Source organism: Oratosquilla oratoria, chromosome 2 (assembly GCF_046742065.1).
Source record: "Oratosquilla oratoria isolate Oo_2021 chromosome 2, ASM4674206v1, whole genome shotgun sequence".
Taxonomy (NCBI): Eukaryota; Metazoa; Arthropoda; class Malacostraca; order Stomatopoda; family Squillidae; genus Oratosquilla; species Oratosquilla oratoria.
In genome coordinates this window covers 64,511,057-64,521,148 of record NC_134778.1, presented here as the reverse complement: position 1 = coordinate 64,521,148, position 10,092 = coordinate 64,511,057, and the positions used below count along the sequence as shown (strand labels likewise).

Genomic DNA, 10,092 nt, shown 5'->3' with positions numbered 1-10,092 from the left:
AATCCTTATATACGCGTACATCTTTTATAAATCCTTGGAAGGGAAATATTTATATAAGGAAAGATTTCTTTTTGAGAATACCACCGTAAGATTTTTACGGTGGTATTCTCAAAGCTTTCTTTCCTTATATAAATCTTTTCCTTCCAAGGATTCATATAAGATTTAGATAAGGAAAGAATTGTTTCAAGAATACCATTGTAAGATTCTTACGGTGGTATTCTTAAGAAGAATTCTTTCCTTATATAAATCTTTCCCTTCCAAGGATTTTTATAAGATTTATATAAGGAAATGTGCTTTTTAAGAATACTACAGTAAGATTCTTACGATGGTATTCTTAAAAAAAATCTTCCCTTATATAAATCTTTCCTTTCCAAGGATTTATGCAAGATTTATATAAGGAAAGAATTTTTAAGAATACCACAGTAAGATTCTTACGATGGTATTCTTAAAAAATCTTGCCTTATAAAAATCTTTCCTTTCCAAGGATTTATACAAGATTTACATAAGGAATTTTTTTTAAGAATGCCACTGTGAAACTCTTGTTCCAATGGGAGTCTGTCTGTCTGTCTGTCTGTCTGTCTGTCTGTCTGTCTGTCGTCAAGAGATCATCTTCAGCTCATCTGCAGCATCTTCCCCTGGCGCCAACGAGGTGGCTGACCTCGATGACGGCTTTCCTTGCAAGTTGGCGCCAGAGGACTTTATTCAGCAGCCAGGAGGGTAAAGAGAGTGTCTCATACGTCATTCGGTTTGACGTCACGAGCTCCCCCCCCCCCTTATCAGGAGGCTAGGACGGTGCCCCTCACAGAGGACTCTGTAGCCAGGAATTTTAATGAACCCTAATGCCCTTGGTCCAACTCGCTTGCGGCAAGTTCGAACCGCCGTCACCTCAACCTCCGCCGCAAGTAGCGACGCTCTAATCCGCTCTGCCAGTGAGCACCTGTATGTTACACAAGACATACTCGTATATCATGTCGGTCCTTATATGAGGTAATAATAAATAATTAAATTTGTGAACAGGTTATACACTCTACATCCCTGCCCACACATAGCCATTACTCTCGTCCGCAATTTCCGAATTCGAGGAAACGATTCTAACATTGTGGGCGTGAGTGCGGGCGTGGGCGTCCAATGACGTAGGCCTCCCACAGTCTTGGAGTTTTCATCCTTGTTAATGGTGCTTGCGTGCGTGCGTCGTTCTTTCGGTGGGCGTTCTTGCATTTTGGGGGAAATCATTAAAATGGGGAATGTATAGAAGTGGGAATGATTGCTTCGACTATGGTGGTGGTGGCGGTGGTGGTGGTGGTTGTGGTGGTTGTGGTGGTTGTGGTGGTGGTTGTGGTGGTGGTTGTGGTGGTGGTTGTGGTGGTGTTGGTTGTGGTGGTGGTGGTTGTGGTGGTGTTGGTTGTGGTGGTGGTGGTGGTTGTGGTGGTGGTGGTTATGGTGGTGGTTGTGGTGGTGGTTGTGGTGGTTGTGGTGGTTGTGGTTGTGGTTGTGGTGGTGGTAGTCTTGTCGTCTTTCTATGTCGTTTTTCTTTGTCGTCGTCGTCGTCATCGTCGTCGTCGTTGTCGTCATGGTGGTCGACATCATACTTTTTTCTCTTGTTATTCTATTTTGTAAAACTATATTTGTTTTCTTATTGTTTTATATACAATAGACAAGGACACGAACGAGAAACAAACTAGCTATGGCAAGGAACCCACTTATTAAAGAAACATACGGTGATATTCTTAAAAAAAAAAATCTTTCCTTATATAAATCTTATATAAATCCTGAGAAGGGAAAGATTTATATAAGGAACTTTTTTTAAGAATACCACAGTAAGATTCTTACGGTGGTACTCTTTAAGAAAAATATGTTCCTTATATGAATCTTTACCTTCCAAGGATTTATATAAGATTTATGTAAGGATTTTTTTAAGAATACCACCGTAAGATTCTTAAGGTGGTATTCTTTAAGAAAAAAATCTTTCCTTATATGAATTTTTCCCTTCCAAGGATTTATATAAGATTATTTGTAAGGATTTCTTTAAGAATACCACCGTAAGATTCTTACGGTGGTATTCTTTAAGAAATTTTTTTCCTTATATGAATCTTTCCCTTCCAAGGATTTATATAAGATTTATGTAAGGAAAGAATTTTTTCTTTTCTTTTAAATACCATCGATACGCTCTGTCCATCATTAGAAAATTAATTCGGCGTCAATTAGAATGATCGCGAACAACAGACTGAACAACAAACCATTGTCAGTCTTGACTACAGTGGCACAATTCCTAGTCTATTCCTCTTAACGCCAGACCATATTTAACAAGGGTGACGCAAACAAGGTCATCATATTAAGACAACAGGGCAGGACTCGCAGTAATGGATTTAAACTGGACAAACTTCGATTATAAAGGAAATAGGTAAGAATTGGTTTACTAATAGTGTGGTCGACAAATGGAATAGACTTAGTAACCATGTAGTAAGCGCTGAAACTATCAGTTGTTTTAAGAAACGATTAAAGAACTTTATGGATGGGGATGACAGGTGGTGATGGATATGGAACCGCCTAGTATAGGTCTTATGGTCTCTTGCAGTCTCCTTCATTCTTATGCTCTTATTTTATGTTCTTATTCACTTCAGGGACGTGCCCAAGCTGCTGCTGCTGCTGCTGTTGTTGTTGATGTTGATGATGATGATGATGATGATGTTGATGATGATGATGATGATGATGATGATGATGATGATGATGATGATGATGATGATGATGATGATGATGATGATGATGATGATGATGATGATGTTGTTGTTGTCGTTGTCGTGGCGGGTTCGAGTTCGTTAGGAAATGTGACTAAATGGGCACCCAAAAAGTGTCCCTATGAGGCTACTTGGAAGTTGGGGGGGGGGGAGGGTGCTTCTGGGTGCTTCGGGGGTTTTGTGTGGGTTTGGGGAGGCTTAGAAGGGCTGTTTGGGGGCTTAGTTAGGCTTAGGGCCTTGGAAGATATGAGGATTATTGGGGGTGGGGGCTTAGGGGAGGTGGAGCTGAGGTACTTGGGAGGGGATTTCAGAAGAGTTTTGAAGGGGAGTTTGGAGGAGGCTTTGCAAAGCGGCTTATGGGGCTTGTGGGACTTGGGGGCTCAGGGGAGGTTGGAGTGAGTTTGAAGGGGCTGAAACGGGCTTGGGTGAGGGGCTTGGGAAAGACTTTAGAAAGGGGTTTATGAGGGCTTGGGGTCTTAGGGAGGGCTGGGGACGTTGAGGGTGCTTTGAGGGTGCTTCTGGGGGTCTTGAGAGTGCTTTCAGGGGGCTTGAGGGGGCTTTGGGGGAGCTTTGATGGGAATTTGGGGGGTTTGAGGGGGCTTGAAGGGGCTTTGAGGGAGCTTGAGGGGGCTTTGAGGGAGGTTTAGGTTTTGAGGGGGTTTTGAGGGGGCTGGGGGCATTGAGGGGGCATGAGGGGGCTTTGAGAAGGCTTGAGGGGGCTTTGAGAAGGCTTGAGGGGGCTTTGAGAAGGCTTGAGAAGGCTTGAGGGGGCTTTGAGGGGCTGGGGGGCTTTGAGGGGCTTGATGGGGCTTTGAGGGGGCTTGAGGAGGCTTTGAGGGGGCTTGATGGGACTTTGATGGGGCTCTGAGGGGGCTTGAGGGGGCTTTGAGGGGGCTGGTATTCAACCTGCTGACTCATTTCCAGGTGTAACGGAAAAAGTCCATTACGTCGAAAGTCGTCCCTTAGCTGAGTCAAAATTTCGTGAAGAATGAATATAATTTCTTTTAAGCTCACCTTTTGTTGTTGAGTCTTCTGCTTCTGCTTCCCAGAGGGTTTCTGAAAGGAAGATTGAATCAAAGTTAGATTGAATCAAAGTTGGCTTAACTTCTCAGTTCAGAGTTTCAGAAAATGGTCTAGAAAATGCACAACGGTAAAGAAGATACAAACGCAACTTGATATTTCATGTTTACCGAAAAGGGAAAAAGAGTAAGAGGCATTTTGTCTTTTGTCAACAGGTAGGAAAAGGATAACGAGTTAAACAAGGAAGTGAGGACAAGAGAGGGAGACAAGAGAACGATTGATGCAGGAAATGTGATGCAAAGGAAGGAGGAGAGGATTCCATGGTTAACTAAAAGACCGGAAAGAGAAGAGAAGAGAAGAAGAAGACTGATAAAAGAGGGAAAGGAGAAGTGGGGATGTCAGTAATTGGAACAATAAATAGGAAGAGAGAGAAAACAGAACATGCTGCAGGGTGAAAAGAACAATTAGGAAAATCAAAATCAAAATAGAATATACCAGAGAAGCTTGTTTATAAATGATGATGGGGTGAAGTTAAAACTATAAGAAGAAAACATGAAATAAGATTAGAAAGGAAACAAAACATGCTGCATAGTGGAAAGAATGATTACGAAAATCAAAATCAAAACAGAATATACCAGAGAGGTTTGTTTATAAATGATGATGTGGTGGAGATAAAACTATAGGAAGAAGAAACAAGCTCACTATAAACGTCATGTTGTTCGTTCACCGTAATGTCTAAATCTACTTTAATCCTTTCAATTCTGTTCTAATGAAGGCTAGCCAATTTCATCCAGGAATAACCAATTAATCATGGTGCAATTTAATTCTCAGGTAAGTCTTCAAATGAACGAAATTGTCCGTAGCGAGAAAAATATAAGATATATTAGTGTCCACGTTTGAATAAAGATCTTGCAATAATATAATTAGGACTACATATTACATGGGTTAATGGGGGGGCTTCCTCAAAGCCAAAGGACTTGTATACCATACATTTGAACTACACGCACACACACACACACACACATACGACTCGATGGCGCGTTGTTAGAGTTCCCAGTCGCCACTACGGCGGTCCGGGTTCGAATCCCGCCCAGAGCTGAAGTAATTTCAGTATCGCTGCGCTGTGAGTCGTTACTCCAACTCTCGTGGGCGGGGAGATGGGTGTGTGTGTGTGCGTGTAAGGTCACAGCATTACCCATAGATCAGTCATATATGAGCTCTGGGCTCTCTTCCGAGAGAGGAATAGCTGTCGATCACGAGTCCAGCACGTGATCCAAGACCATGGCGGTGAATCACACGCCTCGATCTTAAACTGAAAGGTTCTAGGAGTTACGTTAGACAGCAACGTGGAACTCCGCAGGCCTTCAACGCTCAGTACTGGAACAGACCACGTTTGGCAAACATTGATGTCATGCGTTCTTGGGCAATACTGGAGCGTACTGTCCCAACAAGGCCAGGACAGTCACACGTTCCTGACCACCTTGGACGGACGGTGGCACTTTTGTTTCTCTCATGGTTAGCGCCACGTGGCTGTTTCATATTCATATTTATGACGGAGGAGATTCATTCCAATTGCATCATTGTCTTGAAATCTTTTTATAATGAATAAAGGAAGAGCACCAATCAGCCTGGTCACCGGTGGTCGGAAACAGGTCGTAAGCTTGGTGTGGCTGGGCCTCAAATGTGAATGAAATGGAAGATACATGAATACAACACTAAAAGTCAATATTCCAGAAAATGACGAGTTCTGTTGGCTCTGTATTTTACGGCCATTCGTTGTGGTTTTCTACAGTGGATTTGGGGTTAGGAACACTTACGGTGGTATTCTTAAAAATATATATATATTTCCTTATATAAATCTTACACAAATCCTTGGAAGGCAAAGATTTGTAGAAGGAAAGATATATTTTTTTAAGAATATCACCGTAAGATTATTAAAGTGGTATTCTTAAAAAAATCGTTTCCTTATATAAATCTTTCCCTTCCAAAGATTTATATAAGGAAAGATTTTTGTTTCTTAAGAATACCACCGTTAATGTCTGACCCCCGGCTTTGGCAGGATCGTTTTTTGTGGGACATTAGGAAGAAAATGAAAAGATAGTCGTGTATAAAAGAGACTACTGTTAATGAGCGCATTTTACAAGGGGGAGAGAGGAGACTTTACAATACAGATGAAACTCAGGTAAAAGAACTTTGGGAGACTCAAGGTACGTGTCCCTCATCAATGAAGATATATATATATATATATATATATATATATATATATATATATATATATATATATATATATATATATATGTATGTATATATATGTATGTATATATATATATGTATATATATATATATATATATATATATATATATATATTTTTTTTTTTTTTTTTTTTTTTTTTTTTTTTTAGCCCAACTCTGGGTCGCCTCCCCGCCAGGACTGTCTGGAACGAACTCATGACCGCTTGCTCATGAGTCGGACACGGGAATTTCGCGCGACCCAGGGTATATCTTTCTAACTTGTCCACATACTGATCACATCAAGATATGACTAATTCCTCTGATACCCGGAAGATGGCGTTGTTTCATTTTTTTATTTTTATTTTTTAGTTTCATATGAAAATCCGATTAACTTCTCCCCACCTCTCCTCCTCTTCCCCCCCTCCCCCTCCTCTCCATTTCTCGAGATAAACGAGGCGATATCGTTGTTATAAATTATCCACACCATGACTTCGGTATCGATTGTGAATAAAAATGACAAAGAAAAAACTGGAGCAATACAGGATCTAACAACCTTGGCATACGCCTTAGATAAGCACGGTAGCGTGATGGTACGGTCTTCGTCTCATAAAAAGCAAGCCGCTCGCTCAGGCGAGGGTTCGAATCCCAGTAGAAGAGTTTAATCCCTTAGATAAGTAAGAAACCTAAAGCGTTTACATTTGAAACATTTGAATTTGGAATCGTACTGAACAGTTCACAGCTATGTTGATGAACATATTCATTCTAGGTGGACGATCTTGTTCACTTTATGAACTTTATTCAAGCTGCTAACAATATAAGATTTCAATCAGAGTAGTTGAAATCCAAAACACTGTGGTATTCTTTAAAAAAAAAAATCCTTATATAAATCTTATATAAATCCTTGGAAGGGAAAGATTTGTCTAAGGAAATATTTTTTTTAAGAATACCACCGTAAGAATCTCACGGTTGTATTCTTTTAAAAAAAAATATTTCCTTATACAAATATTTCCCTTCCAAGGATTTATATAAGATTTATATAAGGATTTTTTTTTCAAATACCACTGTAAGATTTAAAAATTGTTTCGAGGGAACAATTCTAATTACTCCTTCATTAACCAAGATGACGCTACTGTCCATTATTATTATTATTATTATTATTATTATTATTATTTTTTTTTTTTTTTTTTTTTTTTTTTTTTTTTAACAGTGACGTGGTTCAGTGGTTAAGCCCTGGCTGTGCATCGCAGGGACGCGAGTTCACTTCCTCGCTTCCCCAGGAGAGGTTGAGAGGAACTGGCGTCGTCACCAGTGAGAGAGAGAGAGAGGGAGAGAGAGAGAGAGAGAGAGAGAGAGAGAGAGAGAGAGAGAGAGAGAGAGAGAGAGAGAGAGAGAGAGAGAGAGAGGAGGGGGTTAGAGAAATTAAAAAGAGAGAAAAACGAGGAAAAAGGAAAAGAGAGGATGGCTGGGATGTAACGGAGTTTAGTGAGAAGAAAGAAGAGGATAAAGAGATGTTGGGCGCCAAAGAGGGAAAGGAGAAACGCAGAGGAAGAACTCCGGCGGGGGAAGTGTAGGCAAAGAAAACGGGAGGTGTAATACCAGAAGTGGGAAGAAGGAACAGAGATATTAAGCGAAAGAGGAGGAAGAGGAAGAGAAGGAAGTGGAGGAGGAGGAAGAGAAGGAGGAAGGAGGAAGAGGAGGGAGGAAGAGGAGGGAGGAAGAGGAGGGAGGAAGAGGAGGAGGAAGAGGAGGGAGGAGGAGGAAGAGGAGGAGGTGGGGGAGGAGGTGGGAGGAGGAAGTGAGAGGAGGTTGAGGAGGAGAAGAGGGAGGAGGCTGAAGAGGAGAAAAGGGAGGAAAAAGGAGAGGAGGAGGAGGTTGAGGAGGAAGAAAAGGAGAAAGGGGAGGAAACGGAGGAGGAGGAGGAAACGGAGGAGGAGGTGGAGGCGGAGGAGGAGGCGGAGACGGAGAAGTGAGGAGATGGACGAGATCGTAAAAGCCTAAGTAGAGGATGGGTCGTGGTGGATGGGGTGAGAGCGATGGGACGACCGCAATCTCGCCCAAGAAGAACAGAGCAGAGCAGAGGTGGGATGAGAATTCCTTCACTACGATAGCAACAGTAATGATAGTAATAGTAACAGTAACAGTAATAGCAATAGTAATAATAGTAACATTAATAGTAATAGCAATAGTAATAATAGTAGTAACAGTAATAGCAATAGTAATAATAGTAGTTAACAGTGATTGCAATAGTAATAATAGTAATTGTTGTAGTAGCAGTAGTAATAGTTGGTAGTACTAGGCAGCGGGAAAGGGAGAGGGAGAGGGGGAGGGAGAGAGGGAGAGAGGGAGAGGGAGAGAGGGAAAAGGAAGGAGAGGTGGGATAGGAAACAGGAAGGAGAGGAGGGAGAGGGAGAGGAGGTGCGCGGGAGTAGAAGGGGCGCGGGGGAGAGGGGGAGAGGGGGAGAGGGGGGAGAGGGGGAGAGGGGGGAGAAGGGGGCAAAGGGGCTCAATATGTAGTAAACAGGACAAAATAGGCGAGTGTGTAGATGCAGTTCGTGTGTATGCATGTATTTATGTACATACATATGTACGTTTATATGCATGTACGTACGTTCGTATGTATGTATAAGAGCATGTATGCATATAGGAATGAGTATATGTACGGTATGTATGTACATGTATGTAATAATGAATGTATGTTTGAATATGTACATATGTATATGTATGCATGTATGTATAAACATATATATTTTGGTTTGTATGTATCTACGTATGTTCGTATGCATGTGCGTGCGTATGTATGTATGTATGTATGTACCTGCGTTTGTATGTAGAAATGAATGTATGCATATATGTATATGCGTATGTATGTATGTATGTATGTACCTACGTTTGTATGTAGGAATGAATGTATGTATGTATGAGCGTATGTATGTATATGTACGTATGTATGTACGTAGATATGTATGTTTGTATTACGTACGTATGTATGTACGTACGTATGTATGTATGTATGCATGTATATGAATGTGTGAATGTGTGCGTGATTGTGTGTGTTTGTACGTTTGAAAATATGTATGTATATACACTGTGCACGCACGTATGTACGTATGTATATATATATGTATATAGACTAAGCATATTCTGGTAAAACGTATTCGTCTGTGGAAGCTCTCCCTTCAAACAATTAAAGGAAAATATGTTTAATCCTCTGTTTTATTATCGCCAAGTAATGGCCATTACTTCTTCCCTCCGTCCCATGTCCTGACAAATCATCCGATTGCTTTATAAAATTTTCAGAGATTAATTTGTAAGTCATTTGTGCATTCGATAAACAAATAAAAATGATTAATGAGACGAAAAGGAGGAGATGAGGACGACGCAGCTTCGGTGATTTTTTCGTAGACTTGGAAAAGGCCAACCCACGGGTGACAACGCCTGTCTAACTAACCAAACCTTCTCATAATCAAGTTCCGAAAAGAAGTTCAGGGATTAATATTCAATCTTGTTTACCTATTAATTCGTCTATTCGTCTATTTATTTATTCGTTTATTCTTTTGTCATTTTGTTTATGGTTTCATTGGAGTGGAATTTTAATCCGCACAATACCAAAGAGAGAAAGCCTTTCTTAGATGCATTCGTTTATCGAATTCTGATATACACGTGTGTGTGTGTGTGTGTGTGTGTGTGTGTGTGTGTGTGTGTGTGTGTGTGTGTGTGTGTGTGTGTGTGTGTGTGTGTGTGTGTGTGTGTGTTTTGCGTGTGTGTGTGTACTTTGCGCATATGTGCGTGTATGTGTGTGTCTTTGTGTGTGTTTTGTGTTTTGTGCTTTGTGTGTGTGTGTGCGTGTGTGTGTGTGTGTGTGTGTGTGTGTGTGTGTGTGTGTGTGTGTGTGTGTGTGTGTGTGTGTGTGTGTGTGTGTGTGTGTGTGTGTGTGTGTGTGTGTGTGTGTGTGTGTGTGTGTGTGTGTGTGTGTGTGTGTGTGTGTGTGTATGTGTATGCGCACATGCACACGCGTATATACCCAAGACATTTCGACTTTTCTCCCCACAAGCTCCGTCTTTTCGCTGACCACACGAACCCTCCCGGCCTTCGCCTCCATCTCTAC

General features: G+C 41.3%; 1 protein-coding gene across 2 annotated transcripts in view; it reads right to left on the bottom strand.

Annotated features, from left to right (window-relative positions):
• Nucleotides 1-10,092, bottom strand: part of LOC143039617 (uncharacterized) — a 349,509-nt gene that overhangs the window by 231,986 nt on the left and 107,431 nt on the right. For both annotated transcript variants that reach the window (XM_076209884.1, XM_076209892.1), the window contains exon 2: nucleotides 3,750-3,791. The gene's annotated coding sequence lies outside the window, so the exon portion shown is untranslated. The remainder of the gene's footprint in view (nucleotides 1-3,749; nucleotides 3,792-10,092) is intronic.